The following is a 14822-nucleotide window of genomic DNA, read 5'->3' on the forward strand; positions in this document are numbered from 1 at the left end:
AACCAAGTTTAATCTAATTTATGTAAATATTCACTCTGAAATCCATAGAGTGACTAGTTCATTTCTATTTATTTTTTAATACATTTAAATAAATATTTTTGGTGAAATTTTCAAGACACTAGTATAAATATAATGAGGAAAAAGTAGTATTTTCACTAAATGTAATTAATGGAAATAGAAATGTTAAATGATCAGTTGGTACAATGGCAAGCATTTGTGATATTTTACTAAAACCTTGTTGAGGCTTTTAAAGAAAGAAATAATCTCCATGATTATGTAAATTAAATCATATCAGGTTGCTTTTCCATTAAAAATGTGCTGGCTTTCCTTAATGAAGAGGGTATGAAAGAAAGCACAGCTAAGATTCTGGATAGAAAGAGATGAGAGGATTGACTGAAACATCCTCTGCTGAAATTTGGAGAAAGAGTTGAGCAGAAATTTATTTAAGTGTCTGTGTCTTAGAACTGTTTATATAAAATTTGAGAAAAGGGGCTCTTAAGATGTGCTGAAGAGTTAAGTGGTCCTTAGTTAAGTGATATTTGAATTCCATTTTTTTCTTTCCTGAATTGGAACATGATTAAATTGTTTATATTTTTTAGACTTCACTTTGAACATTAGTAATAGTTCTTAAAAGTGCACATACGTTATATTTTTAAACTAACCAAGTACTACTTTAAACCAAGTAGTACTTAACCTTTTGTTAAATCAAGTAGTATTTTGTAAAAGTAAAACAAAACAAAACAAAAAACATGTAAATCGGGTTAATCTCAATGTCCATGTTTTGAATTTGTTTTAACATATTGGAATAATTATTTTGCATTATTTACATATTTTTTTAATAGAGAAAGTTGCTCTCAATATGCTAAACTCCAACCTCCTAGGACATTATTAACTTTCAGACAGAGCCTCCAATCTAGCCTTTTCTGAAGATTTCACCTGACTAATCAGGTCTCAGCTATATTCCTTGACTGATTGATTGATTTCAACAAGGAACCAACCTGGATTGGTTCCTGCAGACCATTTATTAAGTGGGTTAAGGGAATGTGGATTAGGGAGCAGGGAGAGGAAAGGCTAAGAACAAGGCCAGAGCCTGCGGGATGTGACTTCATTGTTCCCTGGGGGACTGGAGCTTGTGGGCAGTAGGAGGTCAAAGGACTTGGGAAAGTAGGTGTAGGTGCCATCCAACTTCAGGTGATAGAACAGCACCTTGGGTTGGGACTGGGCAGCCTTTCTCTGAGTGTCCCAGCCAGGATAATGAGACACAGGCTGTCTGTTTGCCTGGGGGCACTGTCATTTGGTAGTGGTAACTGTAGGAGATAATAACTAGTCCTCCCCACCCCCACCACATAACCCACTCCCCTTTGGCAACCATCAGCTTGTTCTCTGTCTATGGATCTGTAAAGAACAAACATTTTAAAGCAGGACTATGTATCGCTCACCTGCACATTCCATCTCATACAGAGCTGTGGGCAGGTACCTACATATATCTCAGGAAAGAGCATGGGCCCCGGGATCAGATAGGTCTGGATTTCAGTTCTGCCTCTGCTATTTTATATCTGTAATCCTGAAAAGTTGTTTGCTTAATTTTCTCTTCTTGAAAACAGCAGAAAAATAAAAGTTCAGTGAAAGTTAAGATTAGTGTACCTCCCTAGAACTCTGTACCTTTTAGCTCTTCAGTCCACATTATCTTTCATTTCTTCTTCAAAGTAACTTCACCTCTCCTCACAGCTACTTGCAGCAATCATTTTTTATAGCCTTTACTTTCCTCCTCCTCCTTTTTTGTCTGTTTGTTTTTCCAGTTGTTATTTGGTGACCATGATTCAAAAGCAACCAAAAAGACTTGGTAGAATTTTAATTATATTTGATAAAATCTTGGCCATAACCTAGGCAAAAACTTGGGGTGTGGGGGTAAGCTTACTAGAGAAATCACTCATAGCTGTTAGGATCAATTTGAGTTTTTATGCTTAATGGGTTTACTTGCAAACTCTTGAATGTCTATTTCATTGGCCAGTTCAAAGGGATACGTCATTTGCTCCAAGCACAGCGATAATAAGACTAAGGTGGTAGGTCAAATCACCATGTGGTTAGTTGTTTTCACTGGAGTTGGTGGCTTTGACTACATTTGTAACCTGAGGTAATCAAATGAGTAATTTATTTACAGCAATCAGAATCCAACTCATCTATAAGAAAGAAAAGGCTACATTGAATTCCAGCTGGATATTGTGAATGTAGTCACATTGTTCTTCCTGAAAAGCGATACCCTAGCTCACTCACAGAGATGAGAACATGGCAGACTGTAAGTGACTTTGTCACAATCACACAGCTTCTGAACATCTTGCTTCCACAATAGCACCTCTTTGCCCACTAAGGAGTGCAATGCTTCCTAAACACCTGTTTCCTGTCATCATTTATAAATTCCTTTTATTTTCCGTACATTGCAAAGGGTTCCCTCCTATTGCTCCACTCTCCATAGGGGTGGAGGCATCACTGGGACATGTTATACTGTGGTAATTACTTCTAAAAAGCACACTGACAATTACTATTATCAACACAATTGATCACTAAGCTCTTAAGTCTGGTAGAAAAGGGTCAAGGCGTTGTTAAACAGATCCAGATTCTCCCAGGCTATCAGACGGATGATATTTTGGTGAAACGTTTCATGATAGAGAAAATTTCGAGTCTCTTTTAAGCATCAGTTAGATAAACAGCGTTAGTACCTGTCAGCTAACATATTCATTTATTCCCTTTAGCTGCACCATTTTGTGGCTCAGCCTCCAACTGCTGAGTTTTGAGCATTGTGGGAAAGGTTTCATTGGCATCACTTATTGCCATTAAAACACTTCCCTTCTCAATGTTGATGGTCCAAGTATGTGGTATCCTGTGGAGCAAGAGGATGAGGACATAGAAGCAGTGAGGCTGAACAGTTTGCACTTCCTCACAGTGACACTAGACATCAATCTTCCCTAAAGACAGCAGAGAACATATGCACGTAGCAACTCTTTGAAAAGAACAAACGAGGCATTATCCAACCAAAAAAAAAAAAAAAAAAAATGTGCAACCAAACTGTTTTCCTAGTAAGTTTCTCAAGGGTAAAAATGCACTGAAATTACTTAGTTTATCACGTTGGTTGTTTAAAGAAACAAAGAAAAAGCAATTTCTACCTTATAAGGTAGCTATATTAATGAGGTTTAAACTATGGTATGGCGTTTGAGAATCATTTAATTGCATCTCAAAATATGTGTGTATTTCATGTTTTACATGTGCATATCAGCTGGCCTTACAAAAGAAGGCTAATTTGGTCACAGTTAATCTGTTTCACATGGTCTGCAGCATCAAACGTGACATCATTATAGGAAATCATGTTATGCAACTCTGCAATACCAGAATTTTTTTTTTTTTTTTGTCATTTGACAAGGTTTCAGACAAGTTGATCAAAAGACAGAATTACTAGGCAAAATATGTTAAAATCACTGTTTTGAGTTATACTCATTTATTGTGTTATCGATCAATCGATTTGTGGCTGCTCAAATTCACACTGCACTGCAAACATGGATTCATAATTATTAGATTTGCTTAGAAATATTCAGTGTCAGCCATAGAGTGTGATAATATTCTGCTTCATGATCTTTTAACTGTAACCAAATTAATTGATGTTCAGTGCATGTACAACTTCAAAAATAACAGTTGCTGATACTAATGACATTGTAAAATGTTCCTAACAACTTGTTTTAGAAATTATATTTAAATCCAAAGTTATACTTTTAGAGAGAATATTTTCTCAATAAAAAATATGGTTCTTTGCGTTTGAAAGAGTAGGATTAAGTTTAGCTCAAAGTACAACCACACATATTTGGAACAGCAGAAGAGAGGGAAAGATGGGGTGTATGGAAGCCTTGATTGACTTCCTTTGGATTTTACAACCGAGTGGGGGTTACACTGCAATAGAACCACATGGCTAGCCCTATGTGTTTTGACCATTTCTTTGTTTTTCATTTGGCGATTTAAAAATATTTAGGGAGTTTTGTATAGCCATATTGTGTGTGTGTGTGTGTGTGTGTGTGTGTGTGTGTGTGTGTTTTAATGTAGATGCTTCTGAAAAAAATAATAAAGTGATGTATTATATTTATATGCTCCAAAAATCAAAAGTGTATATAATACACTTTTATTATATATATCCAAATAGATTAATTTTATAGTGGGGTGAGCTTACTAATGAATAAGTGAAATAGCTCTAGTCACAACATCCTGCAAATGGTTAAGAAATCTAAAAAATAGTGTCCAAATGATTGGGCTCCAAGTTTGATATTTGAACTTCAGGACCAGTAACTCAGAGGAGCAGTAATATATAATAATATTTAAGATACTCTGATGAATTAGAGGAAGACTATTCTGTAGTATGAAAGCTATCTCATTATTTTAGAATTTGACGTGTCAAATGTATTTTTTCAGTTTATTCATGCACTGTTCCTTATGGATTTCTCTAAAATATCAAATCATTGAAAAAAGAATATCTCACATTTTATTATTGACCTACATGGATAATGTTTTTCCACGTTACCTTTGTGATTCCATATTTCTCTTCATACTTTCATATATATATATATATATATATATATATATATATATATATATATATGATTTTATATGTGTGTGTGTGTGTGTGTGTGTGTGTGTGTGTGTATATATATATATATATATGATTTTTCCTTTAGTAATAAAAGCAATTTTTAGGCCTTTTGCTGCAGTATATTAAAAGACAATATCACAAGCTAATGTGAAGTCATTTAAGAAAAAATCATTCATTCAGAAATACGGAGTTTTGTCCTGATTATGTGCTAAGCACTGTATCAATATTTAAAGAGAGTTAAGATGAATACAAAAAAGCACTGCAATTTAGTTCCACTTTGAGGTCTTCCCTGACTGTTATCTCCCTGGCCTGGTGGCCAAGATGATGGTTATACCAGTAAGATACCGACAGAAAGCAAGACAATCAGATAGATTAAAAGCATAATATGTATAGAATTCTCAGAAGGAATTCAGACCCAGAAGTCAATAGAGATCTGTAGACTGAAGTATTTGGGAGTCATGAACTTTTGGATAATTGATTTTTGAAGTCATACAAATTGATAGCACACCATGAAAAACAATGAGAGTCAGAAACGCAGAAAAACAAGAGTTGGTTTCTTTAAGGTGGGTGAGAACAAGGGAAGAAGTCAGGGAAATGCACTTGGCCTGAATAAAGAAAGAGAACTGGGAGCAAGAGATATTACTAAAGCCAAAAGACAAATTGTCAAGACAGAAGCAGGAGTCAAATGTTTCAGAAAGTTTAAATAGGATGACATCTAAAAAGAAGTTTTTAGTTTTGGCAAGAAAAAGGCTAATAATGATTTTGGAAAGAATTAAGTGATATTAAGAAGGGGCTTAAGAATGATGGGAGATAAGGAAGTAAAATTCTACTCTTGTCAGATGTTTGAGATAAAAACAAATTAAGGAAAGGGAAGGTCAAAGGATCATGTTTTACAAAGTGAAGTGCTCGGATATGACTGAAGTTAGGGAGAAGGAATTAGTGCAAAAGAAAAGGAAAATTAAAAAAAAAAAAACTTTGATTTTTATTAATGAAAATACATGTATTTAGCAAATAAAATAGTATGACTTGGTTATTAATTATTCAAATGAACCAGTTTTATTTGATAAGCATTGGTTTAATCAATAAAAATTATATTAGTGTCTACTATGCAAAGACACAATAGTAGGTGCTATAGAAAGTACAAAGATGGACAAGTTAATCTTTCATTAAGAAGCTTTAAAATAGGGAGGGTACAAAATAGCAGAATATTTGTGATGTTTAAGGCCCAGAAGTAATAAGGATCATATGACAATTGTCACTGGGGAGGACTAAATATGATTTCCTGAAGAAAATGACATATGCAGTGGTCCTTGAAAAATTTAAAAGAAAAATGAATAAAAAAACATTTTGACAGGTGGTACAATGACAGGAGACCATGAAAGTGTTGAGCATGTTCATGAAATCCAGAGAATAGAGGGTACATGAAAAAGAGAAAAAGGAAGATACATATTTTTTCATGTAATATTCATGGTTCACAAACGGTTGCTCTTCTGATTTCACTTTAATAATTTAAAAATGTAAAAAAAAAAAATCCTAGCTTGCTCGCTATATAAAGCAGACTGTTGGCTGAATTTGGCCCAGGATGACCATTTGCTGACCCCTGCACTTGATTGTGAGTGATGTAAGAACAGCATATCTTATACATAGATATCATGCAGCAAATATTTGCTAATTGTACTGAGGCAATGAGGTGTCAATCGACAAAAGTGAGTATGGAATAGGAAAGAAAAACAGATGACACAGTGGATTGATGGAAGATGATAGTGGCATATTTATGGGGGTTGGAAGGCGGAAAAGGGAGTGATCGAAGGTACAATGTCACATTACAAGGTCAGAAAGAGAAAGAGTGGGGATGGAAGGAGAACTGACTCTGAGCGGTGAACACACAATGTGATACAGAGATGATGTATTGTGGAATTGTACACTTGAAACCTATGTAATTTTACTAACCAATGTCACCCCCAACAAATTTAATGAAGATTAAAGTTTATACAACGGAAAAAACAACAACAAAAAGAAAGTATAGACAGAAAGCAATGACTTCAGTAATAAATAACATTTGAATTTGAAGGTCATGTAGCAAGGGGTCATAGCAGGGGGATCTAGAACATGAGTGTATTCTTATTAGAATAATGGCAGATATGTTCCTTAATAACCACTTTTATCTCTTAATACCCAAAGGTCAAAGACTATTACATGAGACCTCTTCCTCCAGTAGTCGTGAGACCTGGTAGTCATTGATATCCTCCCTTTAAAACCAGACATACATTCAGATTTAAGAAGTACTTTGAAGGGGACAGAGGAAAGAACCAAGTAACAAATAACTTATATTCAGTTCTAAGATGTGTCACCAAGTGGTAGTAACAGAGTGCAGAACATACAGTTCCCACATGCACAAAAGAAAATCTATCAGGTGCATATTGCCTCTTCAAAGACCAGTTACAATACTAATATATGTCAGAATGACACCATTAACAAAGGGTAGACAGACTCGTTCCAACGGGAACATTCAGTTCTGATTCAGTCTGGCACCTTCAGTGGACACTGTTGTATTTCTTGCAAATTCAGTAATATAGAAAGTTTCTAACGTGAAAAACAGACTCATTTGCTGTGAAACAGTAAAAATGGTTTCAAAGCCCAAAAGCAAATGGTAAGATCAATAGAAAGCCCTTATTATTGTCAAAGAGATCCTGGGAGGTTTTTGTTGTTGTTGACAGGGATAATCTACATCCATGGGGTTTATTAGAGAGAAAATGAGAACAGATTGCAGCCACTTTCTAACTAATGGTTTTAGTGCCGTTTTTCCTGTTTTCCTTTTTCCTGACAATCCCTGGTTGTTTTGCTTTCCTGCTCACTTCCACTGTTGCTCTCCTTTCAAACTTTGGAGGTTATTTGTTCTTGGATTCTGTGACTGGTGGAGACAAATTATATAAATCATTGTGCCAAACAAAACACAGCAGAAGGTCATTGTATCTCACCACAGGCGGGCGTGCTGTACAGAAAGGGTGTCGTAGGAGTGCTCGCCAATCCTAGCCAACTCTATTGACAGAAAGGCAGTGCTCCCACGATTCTCGCCCCCTGATTGTGCTAGTTAGGTCATTGTGAATGCCAAATATATGTCATTAAATACTCGGGAAGATTTCTTGCTTTTAATCTATGTGAAGCATGTGGGTTCCTCAGAATCTGACTCTATTGTTAAGATGCTCATGACAAAATCACTAACTGCACCAAAACCAAAGTCATGGTGTAAATGTTGCTGCTGACAACAAGGTTCCAACTGCCCTAGAACTTGGTTTCATTAAATGGATATGTGATCTTCATGAGACATCAAAATTGTCAAATTTGTAATTACTTTAAAATGTAATACTGACAACTTTTATTTCAGAGGATTTTTATTTCATTCTGCTAACTTTTGCAGAGAGGGATAGTTTTCCTACAGACACATGACTAATTTTCCCCACAGGCGAGAGAGATGGGAATCTTCCTTAACCAAAAGTATCTTAGCCTATTATATTTCTGGAAATTTCAGTATTCGTACCACTTAAGAATACGTTAGTTCAATAACATGTTTTCTATTGAGTGAGAAAGAGCTTCGCATGCATCATCAGTGATATGAATCAGGATTCTCTACCCAGGTCATGGCCTAGGGCACAGGAAGTGTAAGTTTGAAGTGAGAGAACAGAAATCTAGGTGATTATTTGGTGTTGGCCAGTATCAACATACAAAATGACTAGGAGCAGAGGGATCCAAACAGAAAATTGTGGAGCTTAGAGAAGAAAGAGTGCACATCGAATTCAAATTCTTATTCATAGTATTACTTTCAGGTAACCTTGCATGTAGTCTTGTAATAGAGTGGACAGTAAAGTCAAAAATTAGACCTTTATTCTTAAGCGAGTAGGCAACCAGTTTTTCTCGTAGGTTGCAAGTGTTACAGAGAACATGAGGGTTGACAACATACAATAAAGCTCAGTCTGCTTTGAATGATGATTTCAAAGTGGAACACTCTCTGCTTTCATACATACACACACTATTTCTATTCTGTCTACAGGAAAAGCCATTAGCAATGTACTACACATCTGTATATCTAAATGTGGGATGTAATACGAAACAGTGTGTATTTTTCTGTCATCTCAAATATACACAAACACACATACCCACAGGTGTTCAATACACGTGTGTGTGTGTGCATGTGTATAAAAATTACATTGGAAATGTATCCCACTTTCATTTTATCTTCATAGATTTACTTTTATTCTTCCCCCTTTTTAATTCTGAGAACGTATATATGAGTAATGTCATCATATTAAATGAGCAGTGTTTAGACATCTTAGTTGTAAACTGTTTCTTAGAAATTAATTGCTTTTTCTCAAAGAAATTCATCCTTGTGACCTTAGGTTCTCATGTCTGCCTGTATGAAGACATATCTAGCTCATCATAAAACTGAAGAACTGTTCTTTAACACGTCCGATGATATTTTAGGAGGGAACTGCTTTTAGCCTCTCAATTTGGCAAGCCAAAGAGCACCTTCTGTTTGCACTGGGATGAGAACGTGTCCCTACCCTCCAACCCTGCCCCGACCTTCTGTTCCACCTGCCTGATGTGAGATAAGGAAAGTACACATTTAATTCAAAGATATGGCTTGTTTGGTGTTTAGTGCTTTTGGACAAGGGCTTTAACCTGGAAGGGGTAAGAACAGGAGGGTGAAGTGTAGAGAGAGTTTGGAAGTGAGAGATGGTTGGGGGCTCATCCCAGTTCCTAGCATGAGCTTTTCCCTTTTTTCTTTAGTTCTATCACTCCTCGTGGCCTGTCTGTCTGCATCCCTTTCTATTCCTAATACCTCTTGCTGATCGTAGGGACCTTTATTCCTAGCATTTTAATCTAACCCCCTGTGTAACAGAACAGAACACATTTCCTAGCTTCTCTCCTCTCTGTCAAACAAAGCCCACAGTTCCACTGCATGTGATATTGTGAAATCTCATTTCTAGAACTTTTTTAGAAAAGTCAATACAGAAAGACAAGTAGGGAAGTGGTCACTTAGTCTCTCAGAAAGGTTGAAGCTAATGTCTTCTTACATTTCATGGAAACCTTGGTTAAAATAATCTTGAAAAAGTTTTTATAGAACAATGATTACAAAGTAATGTAAGACATGTACAATTACACAGAATTATTTTTATTTTAGGGCATGTAAAACTTCCCTGTATCAATCAGCGCTTGTACATATTTCTTTTGCTTCTATTTGGTTGTAGGTTCTTTGAGGGATTTTTTTTTCTATTTTGTGCTTTTATTTATCAGAATACCTACACAAATTATTTATACATAGTAAGGATTCGATAAATTAGTGCTAAATAACTTTTTAGTTTTAATAATATACAATGTAAATTAAATTTTATTAAATATAATCTTAGGCTTTCTGAAATGGGATTTGAAATAGAATATAACTGATATAATATGGACATATCAAAATTCTGAAATTTTAAAATCACATTTTTCATTTTTAATGCAAGTAAATGTGGTAGGTAGTAATAATATTCTTATAAATATGTTTTAAATTTTATCATTTTGGTCAAATAACTCAATAATAAGCATTACATTATGTCTTGCTTTTGCATTGTATAGAAACAGAAGTTTTGATTGAAAAGATGACAAATTTGGATGGATTTTTTTTCTTCATACTGAAAAGCTATACCTTCTTCTGTTTAAATTTTGAAAGAATATAAACATATACATGTAGATTTGTCATTTTAAAATTCTCCATGCTAAAATTTAAAAGCTTCCCTTGAACATAAAAAAAGAACAATATATTAAAGTTGTGATTCCTAGAAAGATTAGCATGACAATTTAGTATTTTTGACAATTTTAGAGCCATCATTTTTTACCTCCTCTAGAGAGATGATCTAGATGTTGTCAAACATCCAAATAAATAGTGAAAAATGTTAATCAGTCCTTCATATGGCTGGTTTCTATGATGCTGAGCATCTGGATATTTGCAAAATGTATTGAACACAAATATGGATGTCCAGCCAACTAATCAGTTTTCTTCTTACTGATCTGATATTCCAAAGAATATCTTTCTCTACTCATTGCCTGAATTAACACTGTCATCAATTTCATCATCACACTTTCATTTTTTTACTATAAGAAGTGAGTGAAGTTGTGATGACAAAATTAATGAAATTGCTAATTCATTCAGTGAGTAGAGAATAGGAAAATACATGAGGGTATATTCTTTTTATTCACTAGCTATTGCATTTTCCAGTTAGACTTTAGTTTGGTATCTTGAGTCTGTTATTAATTTGTTGTTTGTTTAGCTCAGTTAATTTGTTGAAATAATTTATCCGTCATACTTGTCTGTTGGAACAAATTTTTAAAAGATTCACTTATCTCTGGTATCCTCAAATTCAAAGTGACAATTGTTTTCACTCAAAAATAGAAAAGTCCTGTGTTTTATAGTTTTAAATTTCTTGCCAAAGGCAAACAGGCAGTTGTTCTAATTCAAGAGGTTTAGCACCGTCATTTAATAGGGTGTGTTGAGCTCCTTTATGTCTTTTATTTATTAGAAATTACCAAATATGTGCCATCTGAGAATACTTGAACCCATTCACCTCCATTTCTGAAAGAGAAAATGTCCAGTTATAAAATAAGTCATGGGGATGTAATGTACAGCATAGGGAATGTAGTCAGTAATGTTGTAATAACTTTGTATGCTGACAGAAGGTAGCTAAACTTATTGTGGATATTGTTTCATAATGTATATAAATATAGAACCATTATGTACACCTGAAACGATAGGATATTGTATGTCAATTATATGTCAATAAAAAATCCAAGAAGGGAATAAATCACTGCTGAGAGAGAGCATAGAAAGCTTTCTCTTCTTGCATGAAACTCTTCTGCCCTTTCCTCTTTTAATTTCACTTTTATTATTTATAAAATTAAAAGTTTGAACAATAACTTCACAAAACTCTTTACAGTTCTAATGTTCCACAGTCGCCATACAATATGCTACAAGTGTCACAAAGTATTTATAACATGCTTTTCTTGGTGACAAACATCATTCACATTTTCTAAATATGCCTGTAACATATTTTTCCCTCACAGCTTGAGGGTTTTCCGAACTATGAGTGAAGGCAGCATCATCCTGGCCTATCCACTATTGAAGATTAAATAGCTATAATATTGCTGTAAAAATTCCTTGTAGACCTGTACTTTTGTCTCAGATTAATCTAACGGGTATTTTTCTCCATTTCATAGTTGAAAAGATAGGAGACAAGAGACTTGTATTTAGATATATTTTAGATGTATAATACACATACACTCTCTTAGTTTCTAGACAGTTACAAATTTCTCATCATTCTGAAAAATTCTCCAAAGGTACCCCCCCTTCATTGTTACATACACTAAAAATATTTTTTTCACAAACTCTCAAGTACATAAATTAGATTACATCAAAACTGAAACTTTTGTTCTTCATAAGCTACTGTTTAAAAAGCCAAGCCACAGACTAGAAGAAAATTTTTGCAAATCACATCTCTAACAAAGGACTTGTATGCAGAAAATGTTTGCAAATGACATATCAAAAAGATTTATATGCAAAACTCAATAATGAAAAAAATTAAAATGTGAGCACAGATCTTGAATAGACACTTCAAGGAAGACATACAGATGACACATAAGCACATGGAGAGATAATCTTGTCATAACTCATTATGGCAATGAGAATTAAATTTTCAATGTGATACCATTAGACACCTATTAGAATGCTGTCAAATAAATAAATATAAATACAAATAATAATGTCAAATGCTACTAAAAAATGTGGAGCAAATTTAACTCTCATACATTGCCGGTGGCAATACAAAAAGGTGCGGCCACTTTGGAAAGCAGTTCGTAACAAGCTAAATGTTACCATACCATACAGCTCAGTAATCTCACTCCTAGGTATTGTACCCAAGTGAAATAAAAACTTAAAATGTTCACCAAAAAATTGCATTAGAACATTTACAGATATTTTATTTGTAATTACCAAAAACTGGAACAACTGAAATGTTCTTGAACTGCAGAATGGATGAAAACCAAACCAAACCTGTGGTACATCCATAGAAATGGAATCTGACTCAGCAAAAAAGGGGCAAGCTACTGATAAACAGCAAAATGGAGGCGTCTGTAATGCATTATGCTAAGTGAAAAAAAACAAACTCAAAAGGCTAAATACTGTATAATTTATTTATATGGCATTCTCAAAAAGGCAAAACTAGAGGAAAGAAACCAGATCAGTGGATGCTAGGGACTGAGAATGAGGTTGAGATGGATTGATAACTGTATTAATTGTCTACTGTTTTGTAACATGCTAGTGGCTTCTCTCAGAGGGTCTAAGGCTCAGAAATTTGGGCACAGTTTTCACGCGTGCTTCTGGCCCAATGTCTTTCATGAGGTGATACATAAGCAGTTAAGTTGTCTACTGACTGCAGTGTTATCTGAAGGCTCAACGGAGAGAGGATCTGCTTCCAAACTCACTTATGTGGTTGTTGACAGGATTCAGTTCCTTGTGGAATTTGGACTAAGGCGTTTAGTTCCTTGCTAACTGGTTAGCTTGAGGCTGCCATATGTGCTTCTCCAAAGCACAGCTCACAACATGGCAGCTGACTTTTCTCAGACAGAGCTTCTGAGAGTATGAAAGAAGAGAGCACCCAAGACAAGCCACTGTCTTTTGATAATGTACTATCCCAAGTGACATCCCATCGACTTTGCCAAAATTATATTCACTAAAAGGGAGTTATTAAATCCAGCTCACACTCAGGAGGAGGTATTATATAAGGGGATAAACAATAACCAACAGGAATTGTTGGGAACCATCTTAGAGGCTGCCTCCCAAAGGCAGCCCTCTGGATCCCACTGATTTATGTTTCCCCCGCATTCAAATCATACTCATCTCTTCCAAGGTCCCAAGAGTTTACATTACATTATCCCATTACATTATCAGTTTAAAATCCAGAATCTAATTATCTGAATCAAGGAGCCATGTTAGAGTCAGCCTGCAGGCAACACAAAGTGGAACAGGGAACTTTTTGGGGTGATGAAAACTCTTTTGTGTCTTGATTATGAAAGTGATTACAGAGCTACATTTGTTTGGTAAACACTCATAGAACTGGATACTAAAAGGGATGTGTTTCACTGTATGTAAGTTAAAACATATTTAAAAAATGGATACAAATTAAACTCAAGAATATAAAACACATACAAAAACACATAATACATTAAATTTTGGCCCCCAAATTGAATGATTGATCAAAGTATTAATAAAATATATTTATGCAAATCTACATTTTGGTACCAGAAAGCAGTGTAACTGCTTCTAATTATATCACTGAAAAGCCATAACAACATACCATATGCTTGCATAATCAATAATTTGCTTATAGGAAAAGAAAATTATTATTGACTACACATTATAAATATATAATTTCATAGAAAGAAATTCATTGTCATATTATTTTTTCACTTCAATATTCATTTTTATCCCTTAGAACAGATAATTCATCAATTCAAATATTAGAGAAGATGGACATATTTATAAATGCACTATTAACTTTTGCTTATTTTATTTATAAAAGAACTATTGGAATAATTTTCCATAAATTACATGGAAATTTTATAACCACTTTTGAAAATAATGTACTTCAAGTAAGTTGAATATAGACTGCGGAAAAAAAAAATCCTGTATTCTGTTTTTCCCAATTCTAAAAACTCACAGAGGTAAGGCAGTAAGATCCAGTTACTGTACCCTGTTTACACAGCTGTACTTCATTGAATGAAGGCTTGTGTTACACACAGTTTGTGCTAGGAAGTAAATGCTTTTAAAACAGCTAAAGAGACAGGTCTTTGACCCCCACCTTTGTGGATTTTTTTGTTCCATCACTTAGCTTCTGTGGAGGTTATAAGGAAGTAGTTTCAATATATATTATTACCCTCTAATATAACCTCATCTGATTAGCTTATCCCCTTGTGAACTCATAACATGGATGTTATGATCAATTTTTTAAAACAAATTCTGTAAGGTGCAACAAAATGGACAGTGTTTTTATTTGTAATGAAGTTTGTAAGTAATAGATTCTGAAATGTTCAATAATGGGTGTGTTCTAAAGAGAAAATGGTGTTTAGATTACTTCAGGGGCTCAATCTATAAGAAGTTTTAAAA

The 14822-nt window shown here is 34.5% G+C and overlaps 1 protein-coding gene across 2 annotated transcripts in view; it reads left to right on the forward strand.

The window, feature by feature from the left end:
* Positions 1 to 14822, forward strand: part of AGMO (alkylglycerol monooxygenase) — a 308998-nt gene that overhangs the window by 92600 nt on the left and 201576 nt on the right. The gene's annotated exons all lie outside the window — the stretch shown is intronic.

This window comes from Rhinolophus ferrumequinum, chromosome 20, assembly GCF_004115265.2.
Source record: "Rhinolophus ferrumequinum isolate MPI-CBG mRhiFer1 chromosome 20, mRhiFer1_v1.p, whole genome shotgun sequence".
Lineage (NCBI taxonomy): Eukaryota > Metazoa > Chordata > Mammalia > Chiroptera > Rhinolophidae > Rhinolophus > Rhinolophus ferrumequinum.